Here is a 16,232-nt window from a genome sequence, read left to right as displayed (position 1 = left end):
ATAATAACAAATGTCCTATCACTGAGCTACAACCCTAACCATTTCCTTTTGCTTTCTTTCTCCCTCTCCCTCTCCTGCTCCCTCTCCCTCTCCCTCTCCCTCTCCCTCTCCCTCCCCTTCTCCCTCTCCTTCTCTCTCTCCCTTTCCCTCTTCCTTTTCCTCTCCCTCTCTCTCTCGACATGGTTTCAATAAGTTGTCCAGGCTGGCCTTGAACTTGGGATTCCCTGCTTCCGCCTCCCATATAGCTGGGGTTATAGGCATGTATCACTATGCACTGCTTCTTTATCATATTTTATTCCTTCCACTGGTGACTGTGGCCATGATATTCATTGCATTCATTGTGCATGTTTGTGCTGAATAATTTTGTGTCAGGATAATTTCTAATAGTGCTCACATTATACTAAAATGGGGAGAGGGTGAGAGAGAGGTAGATTTTTCCTATAAAAGCTGTAGGTCCTTGGTTATGACCTTTAATGGCCCTCAGCAGAGTTTTACTTTTTTAATCTATAAAAGGCATAGAGCACTGTTACACTTTTAAACAACATAATTAATTTGAATACACTTTGTAAACTATAAAATGATTTGTACTTATCACCAGGGACAACTTTTTCTAGGAAGAAATATTCACCCTTGTGTCAACAAATCAAGAGTGTTTTGGCTGTGAAGTAGTAAAATTCTAGTTCTCAGAGACCTGAATATAAGGAAGGCCGTGTCTGATGAACCTAGTGGGTCCCAGGGACAAATGAGATCTACTGCTCTAGCCTAGCTTAGCCTAGTTTACCTCTAATCCTAGCTCTCTCTCTGTCTGTCTGTCTCTCTGTCTCTGTCTCTGTCTCTGTCTCTCTCTCTTTCTAGGAGAGACCTATGAGTGTGTATCCTGACATGTACAGGTGACCCCTAACTAGCTGCACAAAATCGCCATTAGCTCCACGCTGTGATCATAATGAACAACCACCTCTGGGCACAGCTCTGTGGGTGAAGGGCTTCCTTCTCCACTCTGCCTGCTCCTGTCACAGACTTCTCCTTTCTACCCAAATAACCACCTTCCTGGCTGGCAGTTTAATCTGCCAAAGCTTCCAAACAGCTTTCAGTGAGAGGCCAGCACTGCACGCATGCTGACAGCCGCAGCGGTACCATAGCAACAGCAGGGGCCGAGGCTGCGGCCCTCTGGGAGACCAATCCAGCAGGCTTCTTGAATCCTTCCTGGGCTCAGGTGCTTAGGGAGTGTGGGAAGCAGAGGCAGCAGTGGAGTACACACTGAATTGTGTGGAGGAAAACTTCAAGATGAGAAAGTAAAAAATGTGAGATGTACACAAAGAAAGTATTTTAATTAGAAATGTTTTTGCTCCTAAGGTGCCCGCAAGGCTGAAGGGGAATTTTCACACATTTCCCCCAACTCCTGGGGAGAGGGCAAAGGTGTCGGCTCTGCTTCTCAGGGGATGATGGATTCTCAGTGGTGGAGGAAGTGGGACGGCTTTGCACAGGACAAGCACGACATGGTGAGGATACAATCAAGACAGCTCCCAAGTAACTAAATGAAGCGGGATCTTTACCTGGTCCTCTTCACACCTGTCCACGCAGTGCAGAAGAGGGAACACTGTTTTGGAAGCTATGATACTTCGTGTTAGGCAGATAGCTGGACATCAGCAGGCCTGAAAGGCACAGGGGACCCCAAAACACTGTATACTGCTAGCAATTACAGAAAGACTTCAGCATACAAGTCTTTTATCATTTGTGTTAGGCCTCAGATCCAGAGCAACCCCACAGAGTGCAGTGACACCCAACATACCGTGAAGTCCTGAAACCTGCCGCCCGCACTCTACCACAGCACAAGGCACACGCATTCCCCACTGCTGAGGCCTGCAGCTTGATGACAACCCGGGAGGACAGCTCCTGCCAGCCCCTCCTCCCTTGGCCTGGGATCCATGTGAACACAGAGCTTATCTTCTGTGTGTGTCTTACACAATGGAAACGACAGGAAGACAGAGTCCAGTTCCTAAGTGACTTCTGCATGGAATGTTGATGGTGCTCACTTTCATTACCTATGTGTTCTACGGAATATGTCGATGCACATGTTGTTAAATGTCTTTCTCCTCCAGGGTGGAAATGGGCTGGGAATGAAACAAGAGTGGGCAGGAGGGAAGCAGAGAGAGGAAGTGACAGGCATGGAACTGGCCACCAGAAGACGGAAGAAATGACTAGGGGTGGTTCTGGAGAACAGTGACTGGGTCTCAAGGTCCTGTGGCTCTGTGGAGCATTAACTCTGGCAGCATTAGGTGAGAGGCATCTGCAATGCACCTATCTGTGTGTGAATGAGGCTCAGCATGAAGATCTGGACTGAACTATAAACTAAGGTCAGGAAAATGGCAGAAAACCATAAGACCTGGTGAAATTGTATAGAAGGAAAAAATAAATGGAGAAGAGAAAGGGATCGGGGAACGAGTCTAAGTGTAAAATGCACCAACATTCAGACTGGGATGCAGGAGGTGCAGATGTTCCTGGCAGGGAAAGGAATGTGGGGTCCCCAGCCAAGTGTGGGCGGAGATGGCTCATCTATGGGAAAAGGAGACAGTTTCAGCTCACAGGAGCCTCCGAGATGCAGGCTGACTCGCTGGTGCTTCCCCATGGGCCTTGATGAAGACGTTTCAGTGGGCGGTGAAGGGAAACCACTTGGAGAAGTAATCAGAGAGAGAAACAGAGGCAAAAGACACAGAGACAGCAAATAGACACAATAGTTAGAATTGGGAGATAGCACAGCACGCTTCTGCTTCATGGGGAGTGGATATTTGAAAACATTTGAGCTGATGGTGAAGACTGCGGCTGGAGGACAAATGGGGCATCCTTTCCTCCATTTAACTTGGGGTGTTTGAGTGGAATCACGTGGGAGCTCAGGAGTTCAGCATCATGGAGATGCCAAGTTTCTATCAGATTGCTTCTATTTTCACACTAAAGTCTCCAAACTTCATCTGAGCCTGGACATGGGTGTCAGAGGAGCAGAGGGGAAAAGGTGTAGACACTACCATGGGATGGCAAGACGCACATTCGTGGGAAACACACAGTTGCTAGAGACCAGGGCCACAGCTCGCAGTGAGACAGCGGCATCCAGGTCTGCTCTGGGGAAGCTCAGTGGCAGAGCGGTGGGGAGAGTGATTCAACCACAGTCTCAGTCTGCACCCGGAAAAGATGGAAAGAAAGCAAGCTATCGCTCCCATTGGAGATGCTGGACTTCTTCCACTGACCTGGAAATTTCTGTCACCCAGGGCAGGGAGAAGCTGTGAGAAACCCGGATTGCCTGTTATTTTCCACGGTGCTGCAGTCAGAATCACCCTTTACAGCGGGAAAAACTCTTAAGGTTCATCAAATGGTATGAAAACCCTCAACTGACTTGGTTTATGGAAGGGGACTGTGAACCTCTGAAGAGCCTTCTCAAGCTGGTGAACTCATCATGAAGCAGTTCTCAGTCGCAAAGCTGCACACGAACTGTCTGCTCCCTGCCCCTGCTTAGAGACACCTGTCCTCAAGCACCCTGGTCTCAGCCCACCGTCTAGGAGCACCTTCTTACCGAGGGCAAATGCTCTGCAGAGATCGGGCAACAGCCGAAGATGAAAATCTCTGCTAGAGCATCATCATTCACAGGTCATCAAAAACCAAACACTGAGTTTCTTGTTAATTCATTTTCCTGCTAAATATTGTAACGCACTTGTGAGCAGTGTCAGTAATGTGCATTTGTCTGCTGTGTTACAAAGTGGAAATGTGTAATTCATGGAGACATGCATACGTTATGCTAGCCTATCTATAATTTTAAATAAATTTTAACCTGTTGGTTAAAATCACACATGGTCCTATGCAGAGTGGATCTTACTCCCTTTCACCAGGAAAGGACACAGAGACGAGTGCACAGGCATGTGCAGGGTCACAGGCCAGGGTGCGGCAGGGACCCTGGTGTACGGCCCAGCTCTCCGGAGGCCCTGGCCTGTTCCTCGGTCGGCTGACCCTCCTGTCCCTCCTGTCTCTGCCCTGGCCACTGCACACCCTATATGCCGTTCCCCAGTGCTGGTGCTCATACAAACAGGCTGGCAGAGGAACTTGCACGTTGTTTAGCAAATGTGGCACAGGACTCGTGAGCAGTCTCACTCTCTTCTTAACATCCCAGAGTTTCCACGTGAAAGTCAGCTTTCATAACCTATGGGGTGACACTGAGGTGTCACTGTCTTAAAGAGGCACCAGTGTCCCACATTTTCAGTGGAGCTATCTAAGCAGAAAGGTCGCTGGACACTGCAAAGATGCTGGCTTTGCACCAACTGGGTGGCCCAGGCATGGAGCAAAAATGCATCTCTGCCTCGTAAGAGTGGTCAGGGTGATCAAGGGGAGGTGTGGCGTTTAGAGCATTTTAAAGAGAATGTGGCAGAAGAGGGTTTGCTCACCCCAGGTTATGGAAGACAGTCTCCTCAATAATGATTTCATTTTGAGACAAGGTCTTGGTATGTAGTTCAGGGCAGCTCTGAATAATGTAGCCCAGGCTGGCCTCAAACTCAGTGATCTGCCTGCCTCAGCTTCCCAAGTGCTGGGATTACAGGTGTGCGCCACCACACCCAGAGTTCTCCTCAATACATGTGCTGCCAAAATGTTGTATATGCAAAAGCAGAAGAGTGAAATTAGATCCCTTCTTCTTGTCCATAAAGTAAACACAAAGAGAGTTGAAGACCAAAAGAAATGGTAACGATTTCGTCACTTTACTGGTATTTCCAGTAAAATGAAATTACAACAAGAAATCATAAGGAAATGTTTGACATTTCAAGACACTGACGTGGGCAATGATTTGTTTCAGATAGGATTCCAGAGGCATTGGCAAAAGAAGAAGAGGAAAAAGAAGAGGAAGAGAAAGAGGAGAGGGAGGAGGAGGAAGAAGAAGAGGAGGAAGCAGAGGAGGAGGAAAAGAAAGAAAGCAGACAAAACTAAGAAGCTTCTGTACAGGAAACAGTCAAAAGAGATGAGACAGGAGCCAGAGAGTGGGAGGAAATGTGTGCACCCTATTAACCCAGCAAGGTTAATATTCGGGATGCAGATGGAGCTGGGGAAACTGAGTGCAGAGGAAACACTTCTCATCAGAAGACATGAAACAGCCAACAGACCATCTCTGTAACCATCAGGGAAATACCAGTAAAGTGACAAAATCGTTACCAAAAGCACACTTGCCTCCAATGCGACTCACAAGGCTGACACAGGTGCCCCTGTGGATGAGGGGGCAGAGGAAACACTCTGCCTACACAGTGTGCACCGTTCAGCAGTGGAAGTGTGAAATGCTGCTATTTATACAACAGGGGCAGACCCGGAGGTCACTAAATTAAGTAAGGTAAGCATCACAGAGAGACAAATCTTGCACACGGCCCCCGCAGGATGGTGGATGAGGTCACTAGACTCCTCGAAGGTCGGGGAGGAGGAGGGCAGGAAGTCAGGAAGGTCCCAGAGTGAAGATAGGACTTTGGCTCTCTCTCATCTACGGGGAAATTACTACAGCAGATGTAAAAATGATCAGACCTATCTAAAATTACCCAAACATAAGCATGATTGATGCTTAAAATTGACACACACGTTACCTTGATTTGATTATACAAGTTATATACACACATCCAATTAACATAATGAACCCCATAAAGATGTACAAATATTACAGCTCAATAAAAATGTGCATACGCTCTGACACAAAGACGCTGTCACAGAAGGCCCAGAACACTCGTGGTCTGTGGCGGAAGGAAGGACAGACGGATGGCACTAGTCCCAGACCTCAGCAGCATTCGAAATTTACCAAGTGACATGAAATAAAGTAAAAACTCATCTACAAAGGAAAGCTATTCTCATTAAACTGCTCAAGAGAACACCGTTAATATTCAGCATGACCAACATTCACATCCACGCTTTTTATTTGTTGCTAATCATCAAGCCACAGCCTGACAAGGAGGCAGGGAGAACAGTCTGGGGAGAAAGCAGACACCACACAGATCCCGGAGCTGACTCTGCAAGCCACATCTATGTGCAGGGACATGGAAAAGGAGGGCCGGGGCAAGTGAAAAATCCTATCAGTCCTATCAGTCACTTCATCTGTGCGACAAGGAGTAAGTAGGTTAAACGTACTAGACTGACTCAAATTTTATTTGGAAATAGCCTTTGATCATGATCTAAAGCAGACAAGATACACACAGCCTGAAATGCACAGTGGGAGCCTCAGGTCAGGCTGCAGGAAGCCTGCTCACCAGGGAGAGCCGGGGAGCAAGGAGCCTGGGTCTCGGGAGGGAGGAAGGGAGGTGTGTGGAGCACAGTGGGGCTGCTGCAGAGACTCAGCTGCTCCAGACCGCATGGCATCCGCTCCGCGGGGAAGGTGAGGGCAAAGCCCCATTCTCTAGGCTCAGCCACCCTCCCTCTGGCCTCCTCATAAAATAAATGAAATGTAAAGACCGTTTCTGGCTGAGGTCTCCAGGGAAACCATGTCAGTGTCCACACTAGAGGACCCACAAGCGGGGCAGTGATGCCCATGTCAGCCCTCACCGGGTTCCACGTTGACACCATCTACTGAGCACTCCTAACAGGTCCCATGTTGACACCATCTACTATGCACTCCTAACGGTGCAGGTCTCCAGTGCTTCTCAACCTTTTTGTGTCACCAGCAACTGTTAGTACCTAGGGTTAGCAAGGTTAAATCTTGGTTATGGCACCTCCTTTGCGGGGCCGTGGGAGGCAAAGCTGTGCAGGGTGCCAGAGGAGCTATTACAAAATGTGGCTACTTTTTTTTTTTTTTATCAGTGTCATGGTTACAAAACTTTTAAGAGTATATATTTAATAAGTACTTGTTGGCTGGTGCAGTGCATAGCTCTATCATCTCAAGAATAAACCCTGAAGTTGGAGACTGTGGAGGATCACAGTAAAAATAAATCGTCAAACTCTCAGCTCCCTGAGAGCTGTAGTCCTGAAATTACTTGTTCCAGGAGCACCTGATCCTCACAGCCTGGGTCCAGAGCTCCTGGGACCTTGCATCCCACCAGGGAGGCCTGAGAATTATGGCCAGGGATCAAAGGATAGAATTGTTGGGAGCCGCAGCCCCGAGCCCGGTCGCCTCACTTGGCAGACGTGAGGCCTGTAGTAAAGAGTAAAGCCTGAGGTAGATTACCCCTCCCATCGAGCACGTTAGTTTCCTGCTTACCGCGTAAGCAACCCGCTCAACAATATAGTCTGCCTGGCAACTGATGATGTTAGCCAATCAGCTTGCCTTGCTTACTTTAACATGATTGGACACTGTATCCGTATATATACTGGTGCCACCCCTGGGGGGGAAGAAGAAGCCCGGAAGTAGAAGCCCAGAAGGAGCCGCGGGGAGCGGACCAAAGGAGGCTTCGGCTGGGAGCGATCCCAGGGCAGGCTGTACGGAGAAGGAAAATAAAAGAAAAGGTTGTCCACTGCCAGACTTTGTCGTGTGTCCTTCCTGCCGGCCAGGAGCGACATCGACATTTGGTGGCCCGTACGGGGACTGATCACCCCCGAGACGTGACAGCGGACAACGCTCCAGTACAGAGCTGCGAGACAGGTGAGTTGGGGATAAGCCTGGGCTCTGGGTGGCGCGCACCTACAGGGCTTTTAGACTCCCCTCAGGCTCACGCGTAAGTGGCGGATTCCTTGGGCCTCACGCGGTGAGTAACATATTAAAAGATGGGAAACATGCTAGGTAGCAACACTAAGAGCGAGGGTGGTTGTGGAGAAAGCTCTCAAGAGCTTACAAAAGTACGCAGGGTATTTGAGCAGGCCCAGTCGGGGAGCTCCCGAGAGGGGCCCGTCAAGGGGAACAAAGATGCTAAGGAGAAGGACGGGGCTCTAGCCTCGGAATCGTCTGACTCCGAGGACGAGGGAAAGTTGAATGGCAAGGAGGCCAAAGAGACCAGCTGTCAGGAGCCTAAGTCGCTCGATAAGGAGTCGCAGGGTTCCTTCCCAGCGTTGCGCCGTGAATTGCGCTCCGCTCAACTTGGTCTGCGGAGGAGTAGAGAGCTCCTGAGCGCTCCCCGGCGCGAGAGGGAGGCGAAGCCTTCCGCCCCACCTTGGGGGCTGTTCCCGGAAGCGATCCCTCGCCACGAGGCGGCCGCCCGGGAGCTCCCTTCCCCTTCGCCAGAACAGGAAGTGATGCACGGGCCCCCATTTTCCGCCCAATCATGGCCGCCGTCTTATGCTCCGCCGCCGGCGGGTCGGTATTTTTACAGGCGGCTTTGGCAGGGGGGACGTTTGTCTCATGAGGTACATCCACCACCTGGGATAGATAGTGGCCCCTACGGGATATTTCCTGTACAAGTAGCTATGGGCCAGGGACGTAATGCATGGGAGCCTTTTGAGATAAAGCAGATTAGAGAACTTAAAAATGCAGTTACAACCTTTGGGCCGACTGCGCCTTACACCATTGCCATGCTGGAGAACCTGTCTTCTGGGCCCCTCACCCCCGCGGACTGGATTCAGCTGGCAAAGGCGTGTCTGCCCTCGGGTAGTTACCTGGATTGGCGAGCCTGGTACGCAGAGTTCTCTGCAGAGCAGGCTGAGAGAAACGCCAGTCGGGGAAACCGGGGGTGGAACAAGGAAATGCTTATGGGAGAAGGTCGGCACGCTGATGATCAGACTCAGTTCCCCGGCGCTGTCTATGAACAAATCAACGCCATAGGGCTCCGCGCCTGGAAGCAGGTAAGTGGTGCCGAAACAGCCTACTTGTGTCTTTCAAAAATAATTCAGGGTACCACAGAGCCATTTGTTGACTTTGTGGCCCGAATGCAAGATGCTGCCGATAAGATATTTTCTGATCCGGGAGTGGCTCGACCGCTGGTAAGGCAGCTGATTTTTGAGCAATGTACAAAGGAGTGCAAGGCAGCGATAGCTCCTCATAAGAACAAGGACCTCAACGCCTGGATTAGGATATGTAGAGAGATAGGGGGGCCTCTCTCCAACTCGGGAGTGGCTGCTCTCCTGGCCGCGGCTGTACAGCAGAGGGGACCTCGCGGGTTAGAAGGGGAATGTAAGGCTAAAGGGTGTTTTGCCTGCGGGGAGCCAGGACACATTAAACGTCATTGCCCAAACAATACAGATGCTAGGCCTCGCCCTAGGAATGAAGAACCATATGTTTGTGGGCGATGCAAGAGGGGATCACACAAAGCTGAGGAGTGTAGGTCGGTCTTTGATGCTCAGGGCAACCGTATTTGTGGACGAGATGCTAGAGGGCCAAAAAACGGCCAGAGGGGGCCCCCTTCACAGGCGGGCCCCCGCCCCAGAGACAGGACAGCTCAGGATGGCAGCCTTCAACAAGGGCCACCCCTGGGTCAGCAGGTGTGGACCTCAGTGTCGCCTCCAGACTTATATTAGTGCCTGATATGGGTGTTCAAGTGGTTGAAACCACCTTTAAGGGACCGTTACCCGAAAATTCCGTGGGTCTGGTGATCGGGAGATCCTCCACGGCCCTTCGGGGTCTCATAGTAGTCCCGGGGGTCATAGACTCAGACTACACAGGACACATTAAAATTATGGTTCAATCTCTTGTGGGTACTATGGTAATCAATAAAGGAGACAAGATAGCGCAGCTCTTGCTGCTCCCCAGTCTCCACAAGAGATTCCCCTCAAAGCAGAAAATTAGAGAAAGTCAAGGTTTCGGTTCCTCAGGGGAAGTCTTCGAGGGACTCCATATAATACTTGATAAAAGGCCCATGCTCTCACTTAAGGTCAATGGCAAGAATATAACAGGGCTCCTAGACACAGGAGCTGACCGTTCCATTATCTCTAGAAAGGATTGGCCCTCCAACTGGCCCACCAACACTGCAGATAACATGCTGCAGGGCCTGGGGATGGTGTCAGCTCCTCAGGTTAGTGCTTCAACCCTGTTCTGGTGCGATGAGGAGGGTCATCAGGGCCATTTCCAACCATTTGTGTTGCAGTTGCCAGTGTCTCTATGGGGAAGGGACATCCTCACTCAGATGGATGTCACGCTTACGTCAAACTGCTCCCCCCAGGCTAAGGATATACTCAGGAACCAGGGATATACCCCCGGCAAAGGCTTGGGCAATGCCCTACAGGGTCGGACATCCCCAATACCAGTAGAGAACAAAAAAGGTAGGCAAGGGCTGGGTTTTTCTTAGGGGCCGCTAAAGAAGCTCTCCTACCCACTTCGATCAAAATCACCTGGAGGTCAAATGATCCGGTTTGGGTACCTCAGTGGCCCCTGCCTAAGGAGAAGCTATTAGCCTTGTCAAAAATAGTCAGTACACAACTTAGATTAGGACACATTAAGCCGTCAACCTCCCCATGGAACACCCCCATTTTTATAATTAAGAAAAAGTCTGGCAAATGGAGGCTGCTCCATGATCTAAGGGCGGTCAACGCGCAGATGCAGTCCCTGGGGGCGGTCCAGAGGGGGCTGCCAGCTCTCTCAGCCATCCCTCAGTCCTGGCCAGTTTATGTTATAGATCTTAGAGACTGTTTCTTCTCAATCCCCCTGCATCCAGAGGACACTCATAGGTTCGCCTTTACTTTACCCACCATTAACCAAGAAAGCCCTGATCTCAGATACGAGTGGATAACGCTGCCCCAAGGTATGGCCAACAGTCCCACTATGTGTCAGATTTACCTTGATTCCCTACTGGCCCCCCTACGGAAATCCTTTCCCAAGATAAGATGTGTGCATTACATGGACGACCTTTTGCTCAGCGGCAGGGACCCAGACATGCTAAATAATATGCTCGGCCAGTTGGTCGAGGCCCTGAGACAAGCTAATCTGCATGTTGCCCCCGACAAGATTCAGGGAGGAGAAATGGTGACCTACTTAGGCGCGAAAATCTCCCCTATGCTAGTCTCTCCACAAAAGGTCACCATTAGGACAGATGGCGTTAGGACCCTAAATGACATGCAAAAGCTATTGGGAGACATTAATTGGATTAGGCCATATTTACATATACCAAATTCAGATCTCAAACCCCTGTTCGACCTTCTAAAGGGAGACCCAGATATAGCCTCCCACAGGAGGCTCACTCCTGAGGCAAGAGCTGCCTTACAGAGAGTGGAAAAAGCCTTAGGTGGGGCTACCTTACACAGAATTAAACCAGGGCGACCCTTTGATGTCTGTTTGCTACAGACTAGTCTACAGCCCACAGCGGTGATTTGGCAGAAAGGACCATTACTGTGGATACACCCTAAGGTCTCACCTGCAAAAGTCATAGAGCATTACCCGGAGGCAGTCGCTTCATTGGCCCTTGAGGCGCATGATAGAGCTGTCCAACATTTTGGCTCAGGACCACAAGCCATCCGAGTACCCTATACCGCCAGCCAGATCAAGACCCTGGCTGCCTGCATAGATACATGGGCCATTCTGAGATGTGTTTTCCATGGGGATATAAACAATCAATACCCTAAAGACCCTATCTTGTCATTTGTCACTCAGCACCCTATAATTTTTCCAAAGGTTACTGCCTCTGAGCCATTAGTCCCAGCAACTACAATATACACAGATGGCTCCAAGACGGGGATAGGCGCCTATGTGATCCTAGGCAAGCCCCCGGTTACCATACAATTTAAACCTGATCAGCCTCAGGTGGTAAAACTGCAGATCGTTAAAATGATTCTTGAACGGTTCTCAGAAGCCATTAATATTGTCTCCGATTCTAGGTATGTGGTCAATGCTATGCAAGTGCTTGAGACTGCCGGTTTAATTAGATCCACTTCCACAGTGGCTGGGCTGTTCCTGTCTATCCAGACATTGCTTCAGAACAGACACCATAAGGTCTTCACCACCCACATAAGAGCACATACATCCCTGCCAGGGCCTATGGCACAGGGGAATGCGGCTGCTGATACTGCCACTCGCCCGTTATGGATTTTTACCTTACTAACACCAATCGAGCGAGCCCGTGCCTTCCATGATAAGTTTCATGTCAATGCCAGGACACTAGCAAACCATTTCCATGTTTCCAGAGCAGATGCACGAGATATCATGCGACTATGTGACTCCTGTGCCACATACAAACCTGCCATACCGATGGGAGTAAACCCTCGAGGTTTGATCCCTGGTGATGTTTGGCAGATGGACATCACACATATACAGGAGTTTGGGACTCTTAAATATGTTCATGTTTCCACAGACACCTGTTCTCACGTCATATTCGCAACAGCAGAAACAGGTAAAAAAGTGTCTAATGTGATCAATCATTGCCTGGCGGCTTGGGCCGCATGGGGCAAACCAAAAATATTAAAAACTGATAATAGACCAGCCTATATAGGCAAAGCCTTCAATGAGTTCTACAAAATGATGGAGGTTCAATTAAAACATGGTATCCCATACAATCCCCAAGGTCAAGAAATCATTGAGAGGGCTCATAAAAGCCTCAAAAAAATTTTACAAAAACAAAAAGGGGGAGTAGGCCAAGGCCTGGCCCCAAAGGCACGATTATCCATGGCACTATTCACACACAATTTTTTAAATTTAAATAATGATAATTGCTCCCCAGCCGTGGAGCACTGCAACCCTTCCCCCAACCATAAAGGGTGGGTGAAGTGGAAAGATGTCCTGACAGGACAATGGATGGGCCCGGATCCAGTGGTCAGCTGGAACCGAGGCGCGGTTTGTGTTTTCCCACAGGAATCAGGACGAGAACCACTGTGGGTACCGGAGAGACTGACACGGGCGACAAAGCCCTCGACTGAAGATCAGACCTGCCCTACCGGAGATCCATCACAGACCGACCAACAAGATGAATAAAAATAGTGGTAGCCCAAAATGGACAAGAAGATCCTCAGGCATATGCATGGCTCGCTCGCCTAGCCTACGACCGAGTCTAGGGGTGGTGAGCTTCCCACACTCCTCCTCTAAAAAATTATGACATAGCTGGGTAGGAGAGTCAATGACGGGTAAGAGCGTACTCCCCCGGTGCGACTCAACCTAAGCCAGGCCCTACCCCATCCTGCACGTAAGCCGCTGGACTGTTAGATGCTGCCCAGGTCTAAATTTCTCTCCGAGGGGATTTCTTTACGGAGAGGAAATGAGTGCAAGCTTGTGTGCATCCAGGTTCCGTCCAGTTTGTGCCTGGCCCTAGAAAAAGGACGAGGGCCTCAGGGCCTTGGCAGACCATGGGACGGCCGACCAGGGTCTAAGCCAAGGACCTACGGTGGGCCTACGCATAGGGCATAAGCCTCTGCACCCAGTCCAGGAAGGGCTACGATGCGCACATTTATAAAAAAAATAAAAAAGGGGGAGATGTTGGGAGCCGCAGCCCCGAGCCCGGTCGCCTCACTTGGTGGACGTGAGGCCTGTAGTAAAGAGTAAAGCCTGAGGTAGATTACCCCTCCCATCGAGCACGTTAGTTTCCTGCTTACCGCGTAAGCAACCCGCTCAACAATATAGTCTGCCTGGCAACTGATGATGTTAGCCAATCAGCTTGCCTTGCTTACTTTAACATGATTGGACACTGTATCCGTATATATACTGGTGCCACCCCTGGGGGGGAAGAAGAAGCCCGGAAGTAGAAGCCCAGAAGGAGCCGCGGGGAGCGGACCAAAGGAGGCTTCGGCTGGGAGCGATCCCAGGGCAGGCTGTACGGAGAAGGAAAATAAAAGAAAAGGTTGTCCACTGCCAGACTTTGTCGTGTGTCCTTCCTGCCGGCCAGGAGCGACATCGACATAGAATTGCGGAGGAAACAGTTAAAAAGACATAATCCTTTTCCTAGCTCCCCAAAAGAACCTCAATATTCAATTTCCTAAGAAGTATGATATTGTCTGAGAGTTTGAACACAATGCCAGCCAATATTTATAACAGACTGTTGAGTGTTTTCAAACAATGTTCTTTAAAACACTAGGAAGAAAAGATGGTTTGTGCATAATAAGCAAAGTTTGTTGACAGTGAGAACACTCAAAATTAAGGTCTAAATCTCACAGGGAACAGGCTGGTAGCAGAGTACAAGCCAAATGGAAAATTTTAAGTCCCAAGAAAAACTCAATAAACTGATGCTCTTGGAAAAATCTATCAACTGAAGAACTACAAGAGCTAATAAAAGATTGCAGAAATAGGACCAGTTATAAAATAAATGTTCACATATTGATAGCCTCTCCATTATACTAGCAATATCCAGTTACGAAAAATAACGAGCAATACTCCGTTCAAAGGAGCAATAAAAATATAAAATCTATAGAAAAAACAAATCAATACATATACAGGAACTACACTGAAAAGCTTAAGAAAGATAGAAACTAAACTCAAATAAGTGCTAAAAATATAGAATAACAGGGATGAGAGGCTTAATCACTATAAACACAGCAATTCTTCCCAAATCAGTCCACAAATTTAAAGTTACTCTAATACAAATTTCACTTGATGACCTAGATTCTGAAACTTATGAAAAGACTTAAAAGCCAACTGCAAGAATAAATGGAAAGCCAAGCATGGTAGGCCAAGCCTGTGATACCAGCACTCGGGAGGGAGGCTGAGGCAGGAGGATTGTCATGAGTTCAAGGCCAGCCTGGGCTACATAGTGAGTTCAAAGCCAGCCTACCACCCTAGACTACACAGCCAAAGCTTGTCTCAAACAAAACAAAACAACCCCAAAACTCATGGAGACTGAAGCTCTACCATGGCAGAATTAGGGAGAGGTTTTCCCAAGATGACGGAGGTAAGAACAGCAAGACCGCTGCAGGAGAGGGTCGCGGAGAGAGACTGGAGTACCCGCCTGTCCGAGGGACAAGTGGAAACCCTGAGCTGCTGTGTCACAGGCAGGGCCAGGCCAGCTGGTGTGAAAGAGCTGGGTGTCTCTGCCTCGAGGAAGCCCCTGGCCTTGTACCACATGCAGAACCAGCGAGGAGACCGCTGCTCCATAAAGCATGGTGGGCTAAAAAGCAGAACTGTGGTGGCAGTGGGGGGCTCCAGTCCTGGTGCCCCCACATCCCATATGTGTGGACCACCCAGCCTCATGATCTTTGGAAACAGGGGTCCGTCACTTAGGAGACTGTGAGAAAATAAATGGGGCCTCTCAGAGCAGGCACAGGGTGCTCCTGGGTTCCACCCTGCTCCTTTGGTGTGGGTGGGCAGGACTCGCCCTCCTTCTCCTTGGAAGCCTTTTGCTGATGCTTTTCCTATTTCTTACAGAAGCCCAGGCATACAGCAGACAGGCTGCTCTCCGATGGCACCCAGGACACCCTCGGCACTGCCCACCAGGCCCAGAGACCCGGAGCAGCTCTGTCCCACAGGAGGGACCGACTCAATGTCATGTCCTTTTGTACACCCACAGAGGAGACACACGTGGGACCTGCACAGCAGTGTTCGGTCCGCAGGCCCAGGCAGAGGCCAGCGTCTCCTGCACCTCCTTGGGGCCGGCCTCGTCCAGCAGCACTGTGCTCCCAGTGAGCTGAATTTCCTAGTGGCTCTTGGTGTCTTTAAGCTCTCTCCAGACAGCAGAAGCTAAAGTACCACTCTGAATCCAAATGTGAGGTGCAGCAAACACAAACCTTGCCAGCATTTAGATTAGGAGGAAAGAAAGGCACGGGAAGCAACAGCCAGAGGTGATTTTCAGTGAACTCAGGAAAGCTCCAGTTTCCTTCTGCCTCCCTTGTGTGAAATGAGCTCCTGCTTCTCAAGGGTCCCCTGCTCATCCTCACTCTTTGGAAGAAAGAAAAGCAAATCATACAAGACAGAGAAGGAAAAGGTTAAGCTCTGTTCACAGCTCCAGCGAGCGACAGGCTGACCACACAGAATGCGCCCTCCGCCCTCATGGAGCAGAGGCCAGGGCCATGCATCCTGTAGCATCCTCCACCTCGATGCTGGGAACCTTCTGAGGAAGAAGAAAGCTGCGGAATCCAGGAGCTTGGCGGGGAGCAGGTCCCCCACAGCCATCGTACTGGGATCGCAGCAGCACTGACAGGCGCCAGCAGAGACCAGGCCTTGGTGAGCACAGGGCAGCAGATCCCACACTGTCTCATCCCCGTCCTGGCAATGTCCCCGTTATGTTCCTGTCCCACTCACAGGGCACTTACTGCTTGGGCCCCACGTGAACAGCACCCGGACCATCGCCAGCTGACCACCAGCTGGGTGTGGGACAGGTGGAATGGACACCGGGTGGGAAAAGTTGGGAAAGTGGACAGCCACTTCCACAGGTTCACCCAGGTGTTAGGACAAAGCCTGTGGCCGGGGCTCAGGTTCACAGCGCTGCAGACTCCGTTTTAGCAGAGCAACTCCAGACTTTTCC

General features: G+C 49.9%; 1 protein-coding gene across 1 annotated transcript in view; it reads right to left on the bottom strand.

The window, feature by feature from the left end:
• The window catches only part of Unc13c (unc-13 homolog C), a 438,787-nt gene that overhangs the window by 365,021 nt on the left and 57,534 nt on the right, over positions 1-16,232 (bottom strand). The gene's annotated exons all lie outside the window — the stretch shown is intronic.

This window comes from Cavia porcellus, unplaced genomic scaffold (genome assembly GCF_034190915.1).
Source record: "Cavia porcellus strain 051 isolate PalLab524CR breed Dunkin Hartley unplaced genomic scaffold, mCavPor4.1 scaffold_1, whole genome shotgun sequence".
Lineage (NCBI taxonomy): Eukaryota > Metazoa > Chordata > Mammalia > Rodentia > Caviidae > Cavia > Cavia porcellus.
This window is presented reverse-complemented; position numbering and strand designations above follow the sequence as displayed.